This window comes from Pongo abelii, chromosome 17 (assembly GCF_028885655.2).
Source record: "Pongo abelii isolate AG06213 chromosome 17, NHGRI_mPonAbe1-v2.0_pri, whole genome shotgun sequence".
In the NCBI taxonomy this organism is placed as follows: Eukaryota; Metazoa; Chordata; class Mammalia; order Primates; family Hominidae; genus Pongo; species Pongo abelii.
In genome coordinates, this window is record NC_072002.2 from 82,084,412 (window position 1) to 82,105,881 (window position 21,470).

Genomic DNA, 21,470 nt, shown 5'->3' on the forward strand with positions numbered 1-21,470 from the left:
TCCTAGAAACTGACACAATACACTATGATATATGTGGAGCTGTCCTATGGCCAGGTTCTTGTTAAAATCATACCATATTCTATAAACTCGGAGGAAGTAAACACCTCTACCCACCTGTCCTATGAACATATTTGTGAACATATCTATGACAGCCATCCTAAATTAACTTATTGTGCTTTTAGTAACACTTTATCAAATGTGTCTAAAAAGTTTACACCTATATCCACCCACAAATTTATTCTAGAAAATGCAGTGAAACATGCAACTCCTGAACTTTACAGCCATATGATGTATCATTTACTCTGTCCATCCTTCTATATATCTAATCGTGTATTTTTCTCTCTCTAGCTCTATATCTAATTGTTTTCTATCTGTGCCTTCTCCTTAAAAAATGAGCATAAATTTTATGTTTATTTATGTTTACACATTATTTGCATATCTATGCATACATGCATGTATATAAAAATATGTGTATATATATATTTCATAAGACCTGCATAAGCTATAATTTATACCCTTATTTTTGTAGAAATCCAGGCAAATAATACATCATATTTTAGAGTTAAAATTGATAGCATAAAGAGAAGGAACTTATATTCAATTTAAAATTCTGTATCCTATACAACTAGTGGATCAGCAACTTGGGATGAGATTAAACATGTGTGAATAAGCTGCTTAAGAAATTCCAACGTACACTGAAGTTTAATAAGATCTAATACTGAGAAGGCATGCACTGCTAATCCTTCAGGTAATTGAATATGTGTGTGTGTACACACAAACACACACACAAATACAATGTATATACGACTCTGAGATCCACTTCTTCAAATATAAAATTTGAAAAAAATTCTGACACCCAAAAGAGTTTCAAAACAGTTATGGGGATGATGTGATAAAATATGGTGAGTATAGAGTTCCAAACACCACTTCCATGCTGAAGCAAATATTAAGCTAACAAACACTGAGAGAGTCAATATTTGTGGAACTCTGGGATCTAATGAAAACTGTATAGCCACCATAAGAGTACTTAACAAAGAGAAAGGCCAATACATTTCAGTAAGAAGGATTTGTGGCATTTTTGCTACCCTTCTTACCATCCTTCATTACCCAATTCTGCAGTGGCCATGCTGCCAGGAGATGGGGGAAATACGGACCTTACTCTCAAAAAATGATGGCTTTTCCTTTTTACATGCCTGATAGATCTCCTGAGGGACTTCAGGGCCACAGCTTGTCTTGGTGTTTCCCACCCCGGGATGGAGCAAGATCACAGTCCAGGGGCTGTTGAAAGCATTTAAATGTATGTAATACCCATAGATACCAGGAAGAAAATATTTGTTTATTATGTGTCTGATAAAGCTTTAATAACCATAATGTATTTTTAAAATTCTAAAACTCAAGAACAAAAATACAAACACTGGGACCTAATTAACCTGAAGAGCTTTTGCACAGCAAAAGAAACTTTCAACATAGTAAACAGACAACCTACAGAACGGGCAAAATACTAACTACACATCCAATGAGGATGTGTAGTTATCCAGATTCTACCATGAATTGAAGAAGTTGAACAAACAAAACAACAACTCCATTAAAATATAGGCAAAAGACATGAACAACCACTTCTCAGAAGAAGGCATACAAGCAACCAACAAGCATATGAAGAATGCTCCACGTCCCTAATTATCAGAGAAATGAAAATCAAAACCACCATAAGATACCATCTCACACCTCAGAATAGCTATTATTAAAAATTCAAAAACCAGCAGATGTTGGTAAGGCTGAAGAGAAAAGGGTTGTTGGTGGGAAAATAAATTAGTTCAGCCACTATGGAAAGCAATTTGTAGATTTCTGTAAAAACTTAAAACAGGACTACCATTTGACCCTGCAATCCCATTACTGGTTACACATCCAAAAGAAAATAAATTGTTCTACCGAAAAGATACATGCACTCTTATGCTCATTGCAGTGCTATTCACAAGAGCAAGGATCAAAGGAATCAACCTATATGCCCATCAACAGTGTATTGGATAAAGAAAATATGGTACATATACACCATGAAATATTATGTAGTCATAAAAAACAAATATATATATATATATTTATCCTTTGTATCAACAGGGATGCAACTGGAGACCATTATCCTAAGTGAATTAATACAATAGCAGAAAACCAAATACCACATATTCTTGTATCTGAGTGGGAGCTAAATTTTGGATATTCATGTACATAACGATGACAACAATAGAGAGTTATGTACATAACGATGACAACAATAGATGACAACAATAGAAGCAGGAATGATGGAGGGGACAAGGGTTGAAAAACTAACTATTGGGTACCATGTTCAATGCCTGAGGGATGGGATCATTTTTACTCCAAACTTCAGCATCATGCAGCGTACCCTGGTAACAAACCTGAACAAATATTCCCTGTATATAAAATAAAAGTTGGAAAAAATTTAAATGGGTAAATTACTTAAATAGACATTTCTACAAAAATAAATAAATACAAATAGCCAATAAGCACATGAAAGATGCCGAATACCTTTACTCATTAAGGAAATGCAAATCAAAACCACAATTAGATACATTTTTATACTTTCTAGGGTTGGTATAACCAAATAATTGGAAAATAACAAGTGTTGGCAAAGATGCCAAAAAAATAAAGTAAAATCCTAATGCACTGGTGGTAGGAATGCAAAATGGTACAGCCACTGTGGGAAAAGTTTGGCAGTTTCTCAAAAAATTAAACATCAAATTACCACATGACCTAGCAATTCCACTCCTACGTATATACCCAAAATAATTGAAAAAGGCACTCAAAGAAATTATTATTCATGAATGTTCATAGGGGAATTATTCACAATAGCCTAAAAGTTAAAACAACCCAAATGTCCATCAATTGATGAATAGATAAACTAATCATGGTAAATATAAAATGTAATGAAGTGCTGTGTATCCTACAATGTGAATGAATCTAGATAACATTATGCTAAGCAACAAAATTTCTGGGGTTATGGGTTTTTGAGAGAAAGACCGTAGAGGTAATGGACCATTTTAATTCTGCTAAGAACATGTACTCTCAACAAGATTTATCAGTGTGGATGTTAACTTTGCCTATCTGACTAACGTAGTACTTGTCAGGTTTCACCACAGTAAAGTTACTCTCCTTTTTGTCAGGTTTCACCACAGTAAAGTTACTCTCCTTTTCTCCACCTTTTGATACTTTTTATTTTTTGTTTTATTTTGTTTTTTGAAGGAAATCATTATACACAAACCACTCTTGAAGTGAAGGGCTACATTCACTGCCCCTGACGGCAGAGTGGTTACGTAAGTTATTTGGAGTTCTGTAAGGAAGATTTCTCTCCATTTCTACTTTTATTGTTTATTCAATTGTTATATAGTATGGACTCATGTATACTTATTTCATACTTTGGGTTAAATCCAATATTAATTTTTGCTTTTGGCTTTTGCTCAAATAGTTTCCGTTTTGGACATCAGGAGCTCTTTCTGTTGGAGTCCTTGACCTACCCTATCAATGTGTTTTTCTTGTTTCTTGGGATTTTTTTTTTTTAGCATGTTCTTTCTTTCTGGCACCACGAAATGCTCTTGATGCACTTTCTATGTTTCTTCTCTCTGTCCTAGAGTCACCCACTTCTCTACAGTGTCCTGGCTCCTTTCATTGAAGAATGGTACTGAAAACTGAGATCCCAGTGCTAGGTGTGCTCTTGGATTCTTAGCCATCTGCACCTAACAAAGTCAAGTCTGTGCATATACTGATGTCTCTACCTAATTCATTACTACATGGATTACTGCAACCTCCTTCCGTTGGTTGTCTGTACACTACCACTTCAGCAATAAGAACTTTCAATTAATGTAGGAATTTTAAACAAGAAAAACAGGCATGGTTTCTTTATACTCAAGAAGTTTAAGTGGAAAAGTCCCTGCTCTAAGTGAGTCTCTTCATGCTGCTGAGTCAACAGGCAGAGAATGGGCTTACTGTTGATACTAATTGCAAAGGATAAATTTGGTTAATTATATACAATAGGGGCAAGTAGGACAATGTCAGAAACTAGGGCGCTTGTCTCTTAGTGTCCCCATGTATGATAATGCTAATCACTAGGAAACAGCAGATACCCAATCCATATGGGATCCTAATACTATGGCTCCTTTTGGAATGATGGCTTTGATCTCCTCACTAGATCAGTCTCCACCTAGAAGAGGTTCTGTGGCAAATAAGGGGAACACGAAATGCATTTTGGAAGAAAGCTCTGATGATAATCCCAGTTCTTCTGGTCAGCTATGGAGCCATTATGTTTCACATCTACATTTCATATTAATTGTTTACTTTCCTCCTTTCTCTGGAGTCTTACTAAAGAGTGTTAGTGGTACATAACATTGCATATAGGTTCCATGTTGGGGTTTGACTGAATTGGCATTAGTGTGTGACGATAACTGAAAGAATTTTGTATCTTTGTGTTCAGTATTACATATACTTATTCTAATTTTAGTAAACCATTATGGAAATTCTGTTTACCAGATTCCTTTCACTTTTTTCTTTCTTGTTTTGTTCAAGGAGGATGACTTCTAGGATTTCCATCACCTAGGTTCCCAGGTTCCCCTTGGCGTCCAGTTGCGGGAGAACTTAGGCAATAGGGGGCAATGGCAAGAGGCAAGAGGGCAAAAGCAGAGGGTGCAGTGTTGGTCTCTTCTGTTTCCACGGTGTCTTGCTGTGGAGTTGCAGGGAGTGCACTCCTCTTGAGTGTCAGCTCCTATTGAACAACTCCTCTTCCACATCTCAAACTCTGGCTGAGCTCCAGGAACACTGTTTTCTTTTCTTGTTCCTTCAGTTCCAAGGATGATAACTGCTTCCCTCTGTTGTTAGGTCATGGCTCTTTCACTGTCTCTCATTATTTTTCCCCTTACCCTGTACATAAATATGTAAGTAGTCCACTCAGCTAAGCATATTTAAGTGTGCTTTCCCTTTCCTGCCTGTAATATGCACCACACACACACACACACACACACACACACACACTCAACAGACCCAATTATCATTTTTATTATTTTAAGTGGTATCAATTTCTAAACGTATTAGAATTAGCTGTTTTTAAACATGTAACATATATTACATGTATTTCTCCGGGTAAATATAAACAGAGCTAATATACAATAATTGTTTATTAAATGAGTGATCATTTTACCTCTGTTATAGACATTTGGGGAAATAATTTAATTATGTAAGTAATCATTAGGTAAAATAGGTAGGCATCTTATGATCATCAGTTTTATTATTTTTATTTTATTTTTATGGGTCAGGGTAGAAGTTTGTTTCCAGAAACTTTGCTAATAGGGAGCAAATAATCTCCTTTTTGTAATAACCAAGGCCTTTGCTGATCTATGAATTTATGCTCCCCAGTAACTTCTTCAACAAATACTATGGAATCTTTTAAAACTATAGGAAATTTTTAAACTCTTATGGAAAGATGAACACATAATTTAATAAAACAGAATTTATGCCACATTTTTACATTATTCTCTGAAGCACCAAATAACCTGTAAAGTAACATCCTGGAAATTGCGAACTATGACATTTCCCCGTCAGATTCTCAGCCTTTTGGATAAACCTCTACTCCTCATCTCATTAAACAATTAGTAGTGACCTTTTTTAAAAGAACCTATGACAACTTTTATATTAGTTTAAAATTCTGGTGACATACGATTTTAGACCTTTCAATTTTCTCCTTTCTTTGGAAGGGCTACATTTGTGGTAATATAAGAATAACCTTCTGAACATATTAGCGCTTACCTTATTTTGTCAGAAACGCTATCAGTTTTTTAAATTCTTTTGTGGGATGAAACTTTGCAGATTATGGACAATGATCTCCTCAACAGTAATTAAGCAGACGTGGTAGAAAACGAATGTGAAAAAAATAAGTGTAAGTAAATAGTGAAAAGGAAACCAGAAGCAGTACTGTATGAATATTTAGTGAGCTTAATTTTTTAGCAGATAATAGTTTTAATAAAGAATGTACGTATAGAAAATAAGTGTAAGAACATTTGAGAAAAACACATGAATTCAAGTGGGTGTTCATATGGAATATTTAGTGATTTAAAGGAAAAATATTTATCAAATATGAGATCCTGGCTTTTAGAAGAACAATAACCTTATTTGTGGAAAATATTTCTAGGAAACTATTCACTAATTGTAATTTAGTGGATTTAAAAGATAGTATGGATTGTTTACTGATTGCAATTCATTGAGCATTTAAATTAATATGAGTGGTTTTAAGTCACACCAACAGGATTTGGTATAGTTGATCATGTCCTGCTGCTAGAAAAAGTCTCTTCACTCGGTTGGATGCCACTTTCTTCTGGCTTTTCACCAACATCACTGGACTCTCAGACTCTGGTCTGTTCTTCCTTATACCAAAGACTTTTAAATATGAAGGGCTATAGGGCATTGTCTTTAGAATTCTTTTCTATCTGTGCTCAATCCTAAAGCAATTTTTATTGTCTAATATTTCTAAATGCTTTCTAAAATCCAACTTATTCAAAATTTGTATGTCCAATCCAGACCTGTTCTCCAGTTCCTCACTCTTATATCCAAATGCCTGCATGATCTGTTCACTAGGATATAAGCATCTCAAACTAAATGCACCCAAAATAAGATCTTCATCTGCACCTCCTCTCAGGGAAAAAAATAAATCTAACTTGAAATAATAAAAAAAGAAAACAAGAAAAAATAATTCCCTCTCTCCTCTTCCCTCAGGTTTCTGCATCCCAATCAGTGTCTTTTCCATTTCTTCCAATTTCTCAGCAGAAACACATTTAAAAATCACTCTTTACTTCTCCCCCTTACCCAAATATCTACTCTATCAGAAACCCACCTTTTAAGAATATATCCAAAATCAGAACACTTTGCATCATTTTAACCACTATCAGTGTAGCACACATAACTGCAATTTATCTTTACACTTTTTGAAATAGTCTTCTTTTCCAATAATCACCCCACTTCTACTCTTGTTCCTCAGTTTATTTTCTAAGAGCAGTCAGAGCTATCCAGTCAATTTCAATTTCAGATCATGCCAACTCCATGCTAGCATCCCACTGTATTCACAGTAAAAGCAAAGTACTTTCAATCTCTTAAAAGTTATTTATTATTGTAGGGTGGGGCTGGGGGGGGAATTATGCTCCCACTCCAATACCCATTTTCGAAGACTAAATACGTATCCTCTCTGTCCGGAACACTTTTTTCAAAGATAACAGTTTTATGCCCTATTCACCTTTGCTCTTGGTTCAAATATTATATTTTCACTAAGGCATCCATATAATTTATGAAACACACACTTAGAATTACAACCCTTCTACTCACGACTTTTTTTTGCTTTATGTTATCCACAGCATGTTTCGTATACCGTTTATTATACTTGATTTTATTTTTCTTATCATTTTGCTGCACTAGAATATAATGTCTATGAGGGTGAAAATATTTGACTGTTTTGTTCAGTTCTGATGCACCAGCAACTCACAGATTATTACACAAAATATGTGATAAATACTGGAGTAAAAAGTGTGTTTGGGTGGTTTTTAAAATAATTCTGTTAATTGCGAGTAAAGGTGAAATAAACATAAAAGTACAGATTTTTTTTGACATACTAATTTCATTTCTGTTGAACACATAGCCAGTAGTAGGATTGTTAACTTATATGGAAGTTTTATTTTTAATGTTTTGAAGAACCTCCCTACTGTTTTTCATAATTGCTACACTAATATACATTGCCACCAATAGTGTGCAAGAGTCCTGTTTTCCCCACATGCTCATCAACACTTCTTATCTTTTGTCTTTTTGATAATGACCATTCTGATGGGTATAAGATGAGATCTCATCATGGTTTTAATTTGCATTTCCCAGATGATTAGAGAGGCTGACCATTTTTCATATACCCATTGGCCATTTGTACATCTTGTACATCTTCCTTAAGAACTGTCCATTCAGTTCCTTTGACCAATTTGTAATTGGGATAGCTGTTCTTTTGCTATTGAGTTGAGTTCCTTACATATCTTAGATATTAACCCATTATCAGATGTATAGTTTAGAAATATTTTCCCCCATCTATAAGTTGTCTTTTCATCCTGTTTATTGTTTTCTTTGCTGTGCAGAAGCTTTTGAGTTTGATAAAATCCATTGTCTATTTTTATGTTTGCTGCATTTTCTTTTGGAATCGTATCCAAAGAACCATTGCCCAGGTCAATGTCCTGGAGAATTTCCCTACGGTTTTGTGTGGTGATTTCACTGTTTCAGGTCTTACATTTAAGTATTTAATCCATTTAGAGTTGATTTTGTAATATGGTGTGAGATAAGGTTCTAATTTTATTTCTATACATGTGAATATCCAGTTTTCTTAGCACCATTTCTTGAAGAAACTGTTCTCTTCTCATTAGAGATTATTGGCACCTTTGGTGAAATTCAGTTGGCTGTAATTGCTTGGAATTATTTATGGGTTTTCCATCTTGTTCCATGTCTATTTTTATTCCAATAATTTTGCTTTTTTGGTTACTAGAGCTTTCTAGTATTTTCTGAAGTCAAGTAACATGATGCATCTGGTTCTGTTCTTTTTTGCTCAGGATTACTTTGGCAATTCAGAGTCTGTTGTGGTTCCATATCAATTTTAGGAATTTTTTCTATTTATGTGAATAACGTCATTGGTAATTTGATAGAGATTGCATTGAAACTCGAGATTAATTTGAGTCTATGAACACTTCATTTTTTTATAAAAATATGTACTTAATATGTAAGAACATTTGTAGTTTTCTCTGTAATATTCTGTAGAAATGAACAGACACCTCTGGCCAGAGCAGTACAGGAATCTAGATTGCATCTATAGCCTCAGTCAAAGGGCACCTGAGGTTGACCATTATGAGTCAGTTACTGGGTTGCCTCTGAAGCCTAGAGATAGGTGGCTAAAATGTCTTACTACCCAAAATCAGTAGAATGTTCCCCTTTAGTTTTTAAGAGCAGCATTTCAGTGAAAGCTTGCTGCTAAATAAACATTATAATTTAAATATGACCATACGTTTTTGCCATTGAGAGTCATACATCCCGGTATATTGAGATTTACATTGGATATTTATCATGGAGGGAAATAAAACCAATATAACTTGTGTGTGTGTGTGTGTGTGTGTGTGTGTGTGTGTATGTGTGTGTGTGTTGTTTTTTGGCCAGGATAATACAATTTTCTGAGGAATCATTAGGTAAAGAACAATCTGAGACATCATGAAAAACCTCCTAAAACAAAACTCCAAAATTATGAAACTAAATACATAATCATTAGAGGTTAACATTAGCTTATACTCTTTAACTAATTATTACTTATACAGTGTTTAACAGATCATTGCTTTATTTTATACAAGAATAAATATATGTTAACTTCTCAAAAATTATAAAGAGATGTTATTGAGGTTTTAATTTTACTTATACATTAATTTTATTATTTTGGCCAAACCTGAACAACATTACAAATGTCTTAGCCTAAGACAGCCCATGTAAAACTGTCCTCTCTTCAAAAGTGACCACCACCAAAAATTTATGTAAAAGTGGTTCTTCACAATGAGCTCTGAACAGTTTCTCTATCACAAAATTAGTGTTCAATAAAGTATGTTAAATGGGTGAGAAATATAAATTAATGATTATAGATAGAAAAATATTACCTGTTAATAAAAAAACTCAAACTCTGGCTTCTGCATTTTTCCTTATCCTCATTCACAAGGAAGAACATTGGGTGAAAGTAATGACTTACACTAACTATTCATTATGAACATCCCATTTACAGAACTGTACTGATAACTACCATCTTGTGATTATGTTGTGGAGGGGCAAAATTTTCCCCGGAATTAATGATAAGTGCTTCAGGACCTTTATCCAGTACACTGTTCAAGATGATTAAATTCATGGTATGTTTGCTTAATCTATTTTCCCTTTCCATACACTATGGTCTTTGCCTGAGGCAAACCCATCTAATAATTTTCAATTGAACAAAACCATAACTCATGACTCAATAAATTATTAAGGAACCCTGCCTTGCATCTGATTCATCATTCATCTTACCACAATGGGAGAAAGCCTACTGAATTTCCTAACAGTTTCTTACCATGATGAATAGTTCCATTTAAATGTAGGAATACTTTCATGTATGTTTATGCGTGTATATTTTTACAAAATTACCTTTTAAGCTAAAATTTGTCACTAAAACTTCATAGTAATAATATCGGTGTTTGAAAAAGCTTTCTCATCTGTTTACATCACTTGAAATTTGTTTCTGAACCCAGACAGTTCTCCAGAGGTAACCATATGTTCCCTGAGGTTAGATTTTTTTAATCAACTACAGAGTATAGAATATTAAAATATTGCTTCTTATTTTCTCATTTTCTTATTTCTTATAAGCTAATATTCTAAACTGGCCTCTAGAATTCCAAGGAGAGAACATTGTTTAAAAGTATATGTTACATAGTAGGAGTAGAGTAAACTTGGAAGGGTATTGAGATGTTTAAAATATTTCAAAACAGAGAGATGATTGCAGTAGTGTCAGTAGTGAGCAATAAGTTTCACCTTTGACCTGCCACTCTATAGCCAGTCATAAAATATACATTGAATCACATTTTAAAGCCTAGATATTATGCTTAATAACTGAGTTGTCAGATGTGATATCTGAGAATACAATTCATCATAGTAACCGGTTGAACAATAAATATGATTTTCCATAAGCCATTACCTATGTTATCACATAAGAAATGTCATTGTTGTGATAAAAATGGAATATTTGACAGTATCAGAAAACATAATCTGTCTCCATAGTTAGCTGTATTTTAAACTGGTATGAGTACAGAATATGCAACTCACCAAATCTCTGAACAGTATGTATCTTGATGATTTATTATTTTTCTTCTTAAAATTGAAAACCAGTGATATGGAAGTTTCAAAAATAATATTGAAGAAGGAGAAAGAAAGAAGTGCATCCACATCCCCACGATTCTTCCTCAGTGTCTGATTTCATTTTGGATATTACTCACTGTTCAATGATGACCACAAAGACTAAAGTGTCAATTTATTTCTTATGAAAGTGTGTAACAACATTACCTAAAAATTAAAGTTATTATTTTGAATCGATACAGGTTTTATTTCTGATTCCCTGTTACTTCTCTTAACGGCCGTCAAGAACGAATTCCTGTTTCCTTTTTGTTGAAAAGAAGATTTGTAAGAAGTTTTAAAATCTAAAATTTGAATCAATTGTTCAATTTTCTTCCCTTTATTCCTGATGGCACAGTTGAGCCAGATGTCTTTTTGTGGGTCAGAGGAGCAAAAAAGCAAACAGAAGCAATAATTGTGTGTTCATGCCTGAGAGTTTCCTGAACCCAATTACTTAATCAAAGGCAACTTGCACCTGTGGTTACACAACAGCAGGAATAACAACTTGCTGCAGGGATATTGGACTGTGTCTAGAAAATTTCAGAGACTTGCCCTTTTAGTCTGCCCTCCTACCTTTTTGAAGTTTGATTCTCTCATTTTGTAGATAAATACTTGAACAAGACCTTCAGAATAAAATAAGCAATATAAATAAAACACCCAAAGACAAGAAAACCCCCTACTAAAACAAATGGTAGAACTTCATATGTGGCATGTTTATAAGAACCGAGGATCATTTTTTGGTATTCTCATAAACATGACATGACTACGAAATACTTAAAAAGCTGCCACCCATTTGGCTGCTGCAGACAAATCATCATTATGTTTCATGGAAAATAACAGCTGAAGGGCTCGATTCTGAAACAAGTGGAGAAGTGCTCAAGCAGTATTTAAACCCCTAAGAATCCTTTCTCCTCCTAAAACCGTCAACTTTTATAAACAGTATCTCACCGCACCACAAAAGGTGATCAAATATACTTTGTACAAGAAACTTGTAGAATTTGGTAATAGAGTTTATTTAAACTGGAAAAAGGTTTCACTCCAGTGCCTTTATATCATATAGGTCTTTTGAGTAGCAGATAAGAAGATATTTATTTTTAATGACATATTGTCTATTTTATTGGCTGTATTTTGAGACGAAGTGTACATAAAGATGAGAAGCAGAAGTAAATATGCTAACTCAATCATGGAAGTAATCAGTGCTGTGTGTCTTGGCACAGATAAATATGATGGAAAAGCCAGGTACTACAGAAACAAATTGGTAATTTGTAAAGATCTAAGGTAGGGACCTCTCCCTTCACGCATTCCTGGGGTTAGTCATTGCCCCAGTGAAAAATACCTTGGTTCCTGGGAGCATGTATGTATGTGTTTGGTGGTGTTTCATTTATAGTGAAGGTAATTCTTAAAGTCCTCACTTTTTATTCCATTTTCTCTATTAAATTATTCTCGACTAAACTTTTGTTATATCAAAAATTTCTCATTTCTAGAATTGCTATTAACTACTGTTAACAAATACCCAAACAGAGAGATTCAAGCAATGGTTTAGGTAAAATTGTTCACGCACAAATTGAATTAAAAATAAAAGCTTTTCAAAATTGGGCTGAACTGTACCATTTGCTATTTTGTGACCTTGCTTTCATTAGCCAGGTATCTGACTGTATAAATATAAAGCTGAGATTTTTAGAATTTCTTGAAGATATCCTATGCATCAATAAAAAAAATTATCTACTGGTTTCTTGTTCATCAAGAAAATTTACAGCAAGGAAAACAGATTGATTCCATTTGTTCTTAACATCACATGCAGCTCTTATCATTGAAGCATGAAGAAAGAAAATGTATTGATTTAGACAGAGAAATAATTAGGTAGACATTGTGAACTTTTGTAGTTTATCTGACATAAACCAACCCAGATAGTACAGATAAGGTCTTCAGTGTATCTGCCCGCCACCCAGTCATCTGGTCATCGATTTACATGTATTAATCATATGCTGATTCACTAAAAACACTCCAAACTTGGCAGCATATAGTAACAACCATTTATTCTCACTCACACTTAAGTGTGTCTGGTTGTGGCTAATGTAGAATGCGTGAGGCTGGATGATATGGTTCAAGCTGCAGGTCTCACTGGACTCACTAACCACTGCATGTTGCCTCCTGCCAGGTTAAATATGTTCTGTGTGATCCCACTGTGGGGTACAAGGTAGTGGAGAAGAAATTACCTAGAGAAAGCTTTTATTGTGGTGTTGGAAGAAGCTCAAAAGGCAACTGGAAACACACAATTCCTCTGAAGGCTGAGGTTGGGAAACAGCACACTGCCACTTACCCCATGTTCCATTTTTCCAAGGCAAGGTCTAGGCCTGACCCTATATTAAAGGGGTACGTTCATGCTTCCACATGACAGAGACTATAACTGCAAAGTCACGTGGCACAGGGCCAAGGTACAGGGAGAGATGATGAACTGGGGCTAATAATTCAGTCTACCACCATGTGCTCTGTTGCAAAATAAATACTCTAATCTCCCTATCAAGACTCCCAAATATCTAAACTATCATAACCCTAGGCTTCAAATTTAGCAAGTTGCAGCACACCTCAATGTATCAGCCTCCACTGAATCTGGAGAGTTAGATCCTAAACAGCAAAGGTAATATCCTGTCTAAAACAAACGTGTAATGAGAGATTAGAGACAAGCTACTATAAGTAAAATGGAAAAAATAAAAGGTGCATAGCAGTCACTGGTTTATAACAACTCTGAGATGACACTGGACAAATACTGCTTGATCTTCTGCTGTTAGTTTTCTCTATGTTCTTCTTTCCGATTATTTCAGGAGGCAGTTTTAACAGATACGTCACCACAACATAGCATGTATTACTCTTTTTGCAGCTTCCTATACTAATTTTTGAAAATGATTCCCATTTTCTCTATTATTTAACTTGCTATATTTCACCTACCTCCAAGTCAGTTACCACATACTTAAATACTTTGTTATAGAAGCACTCAGTGTTTAAGGGCTAATTTCTGCATTGGCTAGTTATTGCTGTATAATAATCCATTTTGAAGTGCAGTGGTGTGAAGCAATGCTCACATATTCTTTTGTGTATGTGTTTGCTGGACATCAAGTTACTGGTGGCGAGCTGTCTGAGTGGCTCTACTTAAAGCTAAAGCTCTGGCTGGCCATGGCTCCTTTCTGTGTGTTGAACTTAGGTCTGTTGTTTGTGTATCCATTTCTGGGCTAGCTGGGGAGGCCAGCAACTATCCGTGGGTGGTTTTCTTCTTCTGTTTTAAGAAACAGAAAAGAACAAATAGAAACATACTATCATAGAGTTAAAAATGATGACAAATTACCCCCCCCACCCCGCCCCGACCCCAGCATCAAAGTATGTAATGTGTATCTCCACCCTTGGATATGAGCTGGCCATGCAATGACTAGCACACTTTACTTGCAGTGGTGATTAGAACACTACCAGTCCCCTGAGGCACACAGAGCATTGAAAGTGTTTGAATGTCAGCTGCTGCTGTCTAGCCTCTATGAATAAGGCCAAACTAGGCAACTAGACAATGAGAGACCACAAGGAAGAAGTAATAAACTGGCCCAGCTTAACCACCAGCCTGCTAAACAACAGACAGCAGCTTCCAACCCTCACTCATCTTAGAGGTGCGAGCAACGAAGCTGACTAAGCCAGGGCAATCACACAATTTATGTAAATGAATCTTTATGTGTGTTGTTCTTGTTAGCTACTAACTTCTGGTATAGTTTGTTACAAGGTAAAAAAGCTACCTGGTACAGTAATTGATACCTAGAAATGGGTCTTTACAAAGCTTAAAACATATGGCATCGACTTTGGAATTGGGTGATAGAGAATGAAGGGCCACCAAGCACTCTGCTGGAAAAAGGCTAGAGAAACAGTGCAGAAATTATTTATTTATGTATGTATTTATGTATGTATGTATGTTTGTATTTATTTATTTTTGAGACGGAGTCTCGCTCTGTCACCAGACTGGAGTGCAGTGGCATGATCTCGGCTCACTGCAACCTCCGTCTCCCGGGTTCAAGTGATTCTCCTGCCTCAGCCTCCCAAATAGCGGGGACCACAGGCACGCGCCACCATGCCCAGCTATTGCTTTTGTATTTTTAGTAGAGATGGGGTTTCACCATGTTGGCCAGGATGGTCTCCATCTCTTGACCTCATGATCCACCCACCTCGGCCTCCCTAAGTGCTGGGATTACAGGTATCAGCCACCATGACTGGCAGAAAGTATTATTGAAGAGTGGAAAAACTGACTATTTATGTGGCTGTGAAACAATTGGCAGAACTATAACCTGTGTCACTTGTCGATAGAAAATATACCTAATAAACATGAATTGTCCAAAGATACCACCAGACAGAATATTGAAAGTGTCAGCTGGATGTTTCCAGCTGCATATGATAAAGAACTCCAAGAGAGAGAGATGAGCTATAGATGAAACTGTTATGATTGCAAGAGTAAGTTAAAGGGTTATAGAGGAGCCATAAATTATTGGGTTGGAAAATAAACTCTGATCCCTAGTCTCTGAGTGAGTAAAATGTTCTTGAATCAAAAGGAGACCTAAAGCCATAGTTAATATCAAAGATGTGGTTATAGCACTTCATATTAATAACTTCAAAAGATTTAATACAATGCCAACTAAACCCTCTCAACTAGAAGAATTGGTTTCACAAAAGTCAAAACACACCAAGTAGAGAGAGGGTTGTCTCAGAAAGAAAAGTAAGTTTTTTTTCCCCCTAATAGAATAGAATATAAACCGATACATAATATCCCCACAAAAGTTCTCAAGGAAAATATGGTGTTTTAAACTAAAAGAGAATGAAATTGCTTAAATTTCAAAATGCCTCCTTTTTTGGTGGTTTTATAACTTTATTTGACAAGCAGCTATTAGCTCTCATCCACATTGACTGTTTTTAGATTTTTGAAAATGGTAACAGGTACATAGGTAACCAAAGTATAGAGCTTGTTTGATGAATCTTTATCCTCATTACATTTTCTGGACAATTGCACATGGATACGATATGGGACATGCCTTTGGTGTTGCCAACTTTTTACAAGCAGGAAATGTGTTGAGAAAGTTATTTGGCTACAAATATTGGCAATTTCATAAGAAAAATGTGGGACATCTCAGGAGGTGGAGTAAAGATTCCATATGGTGTAGGCAGGAGACAGAGAGCAATGGAGTAGGGAGATGACAACTAGGTACAATTTAAGCAATGGGCACAACTGCTTATTTAGGGGATCCTGGCACCATGAATCCAATGGAATCTTTAAAATCTTATGGGCCAGTGGCTGATGAGCATTTATTAGAATTATCCATATACTGTGAGCATTTATTACATTGAATTTTTAAGATCTTATGGACCAGTGGCCAGTGAGCATTTATTACAGTTATCCAAATGTAAGCATTTGCTACAGTTATCTATAAATTGTCTCGCCATCATATTCCAAGTGTGAAAAGGATATTATTTGTTCCTTAGTTCAGAGGCCTACAGATGCAGAGATGCTATACCAGAGACGTTTTTCCCACAAGAGTCTCATTTTCATCTGGACCTGATATAGATGATGCAATGAAATTATGATCCTGGAATTTAACGTTATAATTGAATGACAATTTAGAAAGTCTTTGAATGGAAGTGATATTATGTTTTGCACATAAGAGGAATGTGAAAATTATACAACAGGGGAAAGATTGAGATAGATTGCAAACTTAACCCTAAACACTTTCCCTCCTATCAAGAAATAGGTCTATTTCATGACCCTTCAATCTGGGTTGGCCATATAACCTTACTTGACTAGTAGGATATTACTGTCTTCATAGAATACTTATCTAAAATGTTTATTATATTTGCCCTGTTACCACTAAACTAACATTGTATACAACAGAAAAAAAAGACAACTTTCACTTTTTTATCCACTGTAAATTCTTTGGCAGTTTGTGGACAAATAGTCTAGGGAAAAGCTGAAGGAATAGTTTCATTGATCCGTAGGGCACTGTTTCAACTATAATAGTCATTGTTATTACCAGCACTGCATGAACACACCCTAACACAGTCATTGATATCACCAGCACTACATGAATGCACACATCTATATGAAGACAACTAAATTGAAAGTAAGAAAGTTAATTCTAAAATGCCCCATGTCATTGTAAAACATTACTACTATTGATGAAATGACAATTTTTGTTTGAATTGATTTTGTTTCATTTTTAATTGGTGGATAATATTTAATATATTATGTACCTGTTTAAAGTATATAAACATTGTGCAATGGTTAAATATAACCAATTAATAACAGCTTTACCTCACATAGTTATCATGTCGTAGTGGGAATATTTAACATCCACTGTCTTTACATTCTTCAAGAATACAATATATCATAATAAAGTACAGTCACCGTACTGTACGATTAACATTTTAGTATGCCTAGTAGTTTGGTTCATGATATTCAGAAATGAGAAAACACAGATGATTCCCTTTCTTCTTTGATTACTGTCTTTTATTATTTTTCAGTGGAAATAATTAGTGTTAGGAATCAAGCCAAGGTTTTTTCCTTCACAGTAAATATAGTTATTTATACATATGTAAGTACAGTAAATATATACATAGATTTATACATATATTTATTTATACATATATATACTTTGAATAATGGCCCACAAATCTGATAATTTTTACTCTTAAAGAAAGTATACATGACCTGTCTTGCATGATAAAATATGATGTATTAAATATTTAAATTTGAATTTAAATCTAGCATAATACACATTACATTATAAATTAATATGTATTACCCTGCTGAAAGAAAATTATTATTATAGATTTAATAAACACTTATCAAGCACCTGATAAGTATAGATTATGTTACTAGAAATGTTACCCACAGAAAATAACTGAATGATACTTCTTTCAATTGAAAGAATCCACTTGAGACATTTATGCATATTGATAAAAAACAACAACAAAGAAACTCTTCAACAGACTTTAAAAACATGTACTTCTTGTGTCTTCAGTCTAGTAATTTGGTTTAATTCTGAGCCCATAAGCCATTCAGAGTTACCCTAGAGAGGAAGTAAACACTAAATTAGTTTCCAAAGCAACTCTGAGTAAGCCCTTCAAAATTGAATTTAGCTGCATAAATCTTCAGAACTGTAATATATTACAAAGCCCTTAACTCATACTAAGTGTTTAAGAGAAATGTATTGACTAGCATTTAAATAAAACTTGTTATGGATTTACCTCACTGTAATGACTTTTCTGATAAGCCTAGAAAACGGGTGAATTGAGTTATTATTTTTAACATTTCGCTCTCTACTTCTTGTGTCTATCTGTGCTCTTTGATATTTGACTTTGTATCTTCCTCCACTACACATGGAAAGTTTTTCCTCATCTCATTGACATTGGCAGCCAGATGACTGTCTTATGCCAACAGAATGAGGGCAGAAATTTCAAGGTGCCAATTCTCAAAAGAAGTTTTAGGAAGCATAACCAGCTTTTGCTAACTCTAGTATTATGTGGAGACCTCTGGCCTTAGATCCAAAAGACACATGGAGCAGCTCTTAATCAAACCCAAGTATGTAGTCTGAAGTTGAGTCTTCCTATTTGTCCCCACAGGAGTCAATCAATCAATCAGTCAGTTCGCACAATGCTTGTTATTGACAGATAATGACATTTGGCATTGCTTAATATATAGCATTATTGAAGAAATAGTTCGTGTTCCCCTTGGATATTCTGAATTCCATTGAATTATGAATATAAATATGGTTAGGGTTTTTTTAAATGATGAAAAATACTTTTCTGCTTTCCTTCCTCCCTTCCTCTTTTTCCTTCCTTCATTCCTTCATCTGGAACTATCTCCTCCCTGCCTTCTCAATCTCCCCTTTTTTCTTCTTTTATTTTATTAAGCTTTAAAAGAATAGGAAGTTAATGCAACACATAATATGTCTAGGCTTTGTTGTGAAATTCAAATGTTCCCATGTGACCGTCTTTGATTATTAATCGAAAGTACACCCTGGCTTATGTAACTATGAACATTGCATTTATGGCCTACCCTTTGCATTTATCTTGATTGTTAAATGTTCTCATTTTTTTGGCTCATCTCCGTCAAATTGCAGGATATGTTCTCCCCTCCTTTTCCAAATGGATAGACCATTTCATACCACATGAAATTAAAGAAGTTTGATGTATAGCACAGCGACATTCTTCTAGCTCCTTTATCTTTTTTTTTTTTTTTTTTTGAGACGGAGTTTCACTCTGTCACCCAGGCTGGAGTACAGTGATGCCATCTCAGCTCAATGCAACCTCTGCCTCCTGGGTTCAAGCGATTCTCCTGTCTCAGCACCCCCAGTAGCTGGGACTACAGGCACATGCCACCACCCCAGGCTAATTTTTGTATCTTTAGTAGAGACGGGGTTTTGCCATGTTTGCCAGGCTGGTCTTGAACGCCTGACCCTTAGTGGTCAGCCTGCCTCAGCCTCCCAAATGCTTGGATTACAAGCATAAGCCACTGTGTCCGGCCTTGCTCCTCTATCTTAAAATATTCTTCAAAGCCAACCAGAGAAGCTGAGGAAGGGATTTCTCCTAAAAATCTGTACATAAATATATCTTAATGAACTTTATGTGTACTGTTTCAACAGAGGCGCTGGTAGTTGAAGAATACAAATGTGATCTAGGAAGCGTAGGGCAGAAGTAAAACACAGACACTCCCAAACTCTAGACAGATTGCATCCTTCCTGGATTAATTTTGCGTTTTTCTCCTTATCCTCCTGATATTTTGTGCCTGAAGCCACGACATCAGGAAATTGTAAATAAAACTTATGGCCATTACACTTTTAACTGTGGCAGCAACACTAAAATCTTCCAAGTATATTCATGTGGAAGGAGGAAAGCCGTCTGCTTTGGGAGAGGCGCTGCTGGGGGACAATTTCTGTGCCTCCGGAGGCAGTCTGGGACTAAAAAGGAAGTGGACAGTTTGTGTCCTTTGTTGTTTTCATTTATTTTACTTTAATCAATTTTGCTAAAAGCACATCTTGATTACATGTGGCAAAAGGGATAATGTAAAGATAGAAAGAGTGGTTCTTTTTACCTAGATAAAATATTGTATAAGTCATTCTTTCTATTAAGACGAAAATAAGACCAGCTAAGGTATCCTCTTATATCAGGAACGTGTATTTAAACATTAATATAATATTTCTCCAAATGTCATATCATTTAATAACTAATATAATGTTATTATATGACTCATGTTTTTTCTTCATATTAGCATAAAATTCAAGATACTGATTTAAAACAGGAAATAATAAAATGAAATGTTCTTTGTAGATGGTCTCGAGTTGACACCATCAAAATCTGCTGCGGAAACATGGACATTAACAAGGATGCCAGGAATCAGAGAATACGGGCAATGGGTAACCTTCAGGGAGGAAAAGTCAAAACCTTAGGAATTAATAAATATTAAAAAAAGTCTATAACTATGGTTTTATTTATATGTTTTTAGATTTCTAAAACAACTCATCCCTCCAAAAATAAAGTATATCCAAATATGTATTTCATGAATTTGATTTTTTATTGTTGCATGCTACAACCATTTTGCCTACGGTTATTGTGTACTTGGCAAAAATTCTGGAATATTTAATGTCAGTCTTCAACTATGTCTCCCCAAAACACATTCAACGCTGGTTTAATAAGCACTTAGTCCTCACACAGCTTTCATCTTCCATGTGAAATATACATTTTCACCCATTACCAAATTAATGTAGAGCAGAGATTAAAAAATGTAAAAAATAAAAAAGAATCACAGTATAACAAAAACTTGCATTTTCAATTTAGATGAAAAAAATATTTTATGCTTTGATAAATTTGAGTTTTTGTGCAAATGAATTTTCTGTTTTCTTTCTTCCATGTCCTCATATTAAAATATATTTTAATCTACTTTCATTCTATTATAAACAAAATATCCAAATCCCCTTATTATGACATGTGTAGTTGGTAGGGTGGTATTTTAAACTACTGGTAGGCCTGCTGCAAGTGCTGAAGGATGCAAATAGATTGTTGTCAGCGGAAACGGTAGAGGACACCACAATGAAAGGTTTGAGCAAAGTCAGAAACCATGTGAGAATGTCGAGTCTCCTGGAGGAAGTGGAGAAGCCAGAGAAATAGTTGCCTGCTAGGTATATTGAAAAGAAAGAACGTAGAAATTAGAAGTTCTGTGCCAGGGAGATGAGGCCAAGGATATGCGGATCAAAAGTAAAGTGAGGGATGGATTATTGTGGAAAAAAGAACTCACTTATTTTAAAGTTATTTTCATGAAGTGACGGAAGCCTGATGGATTGGCCTGACTTAAAAAACTGGCAGATGATACATGGTTATCTTGACTATAAACTTCATCTTAGTCATTTTTTAATTTCCCTCAGGATCTGACCAAAGTGCTTTCCAAATAAAAGGCCACAGTAACGATTGTTGAAGGAGTGAATGTGTGGATGATA

The 21,470-nt window shown here is 35.0% G+C and overlaps 1 long non-coding RNA gene across 3 annotated transcripts in view; it reads left to right on the plus strand.

Moving 5' to 3' along the window:
* Positions 1-20,795, plus strand: part of LOC129051623 (uncharacterized) — a 110,058-nt gene extending 89,263 nt beyond the window's left edge. The window contains exons 4-5 of one of the 3 annotated variants that reach the window (XR_008516002.2): positions 9,830-9,950; positions 10,960-14,308. This is a non-coding gene — a long non-coding RNA (uncharacterized LOC129051623). Of the gene's footprint in view, positions 1-9,829; positions 14,309-20,307 lie in introns of those variants that run through there. The other 2 variants (XR_008516001.2, XR_008516000.2) reach the window with 2 other exon arrangements.
* Positions 20,796-21,470: the final 675 nt, after the last annotated feature.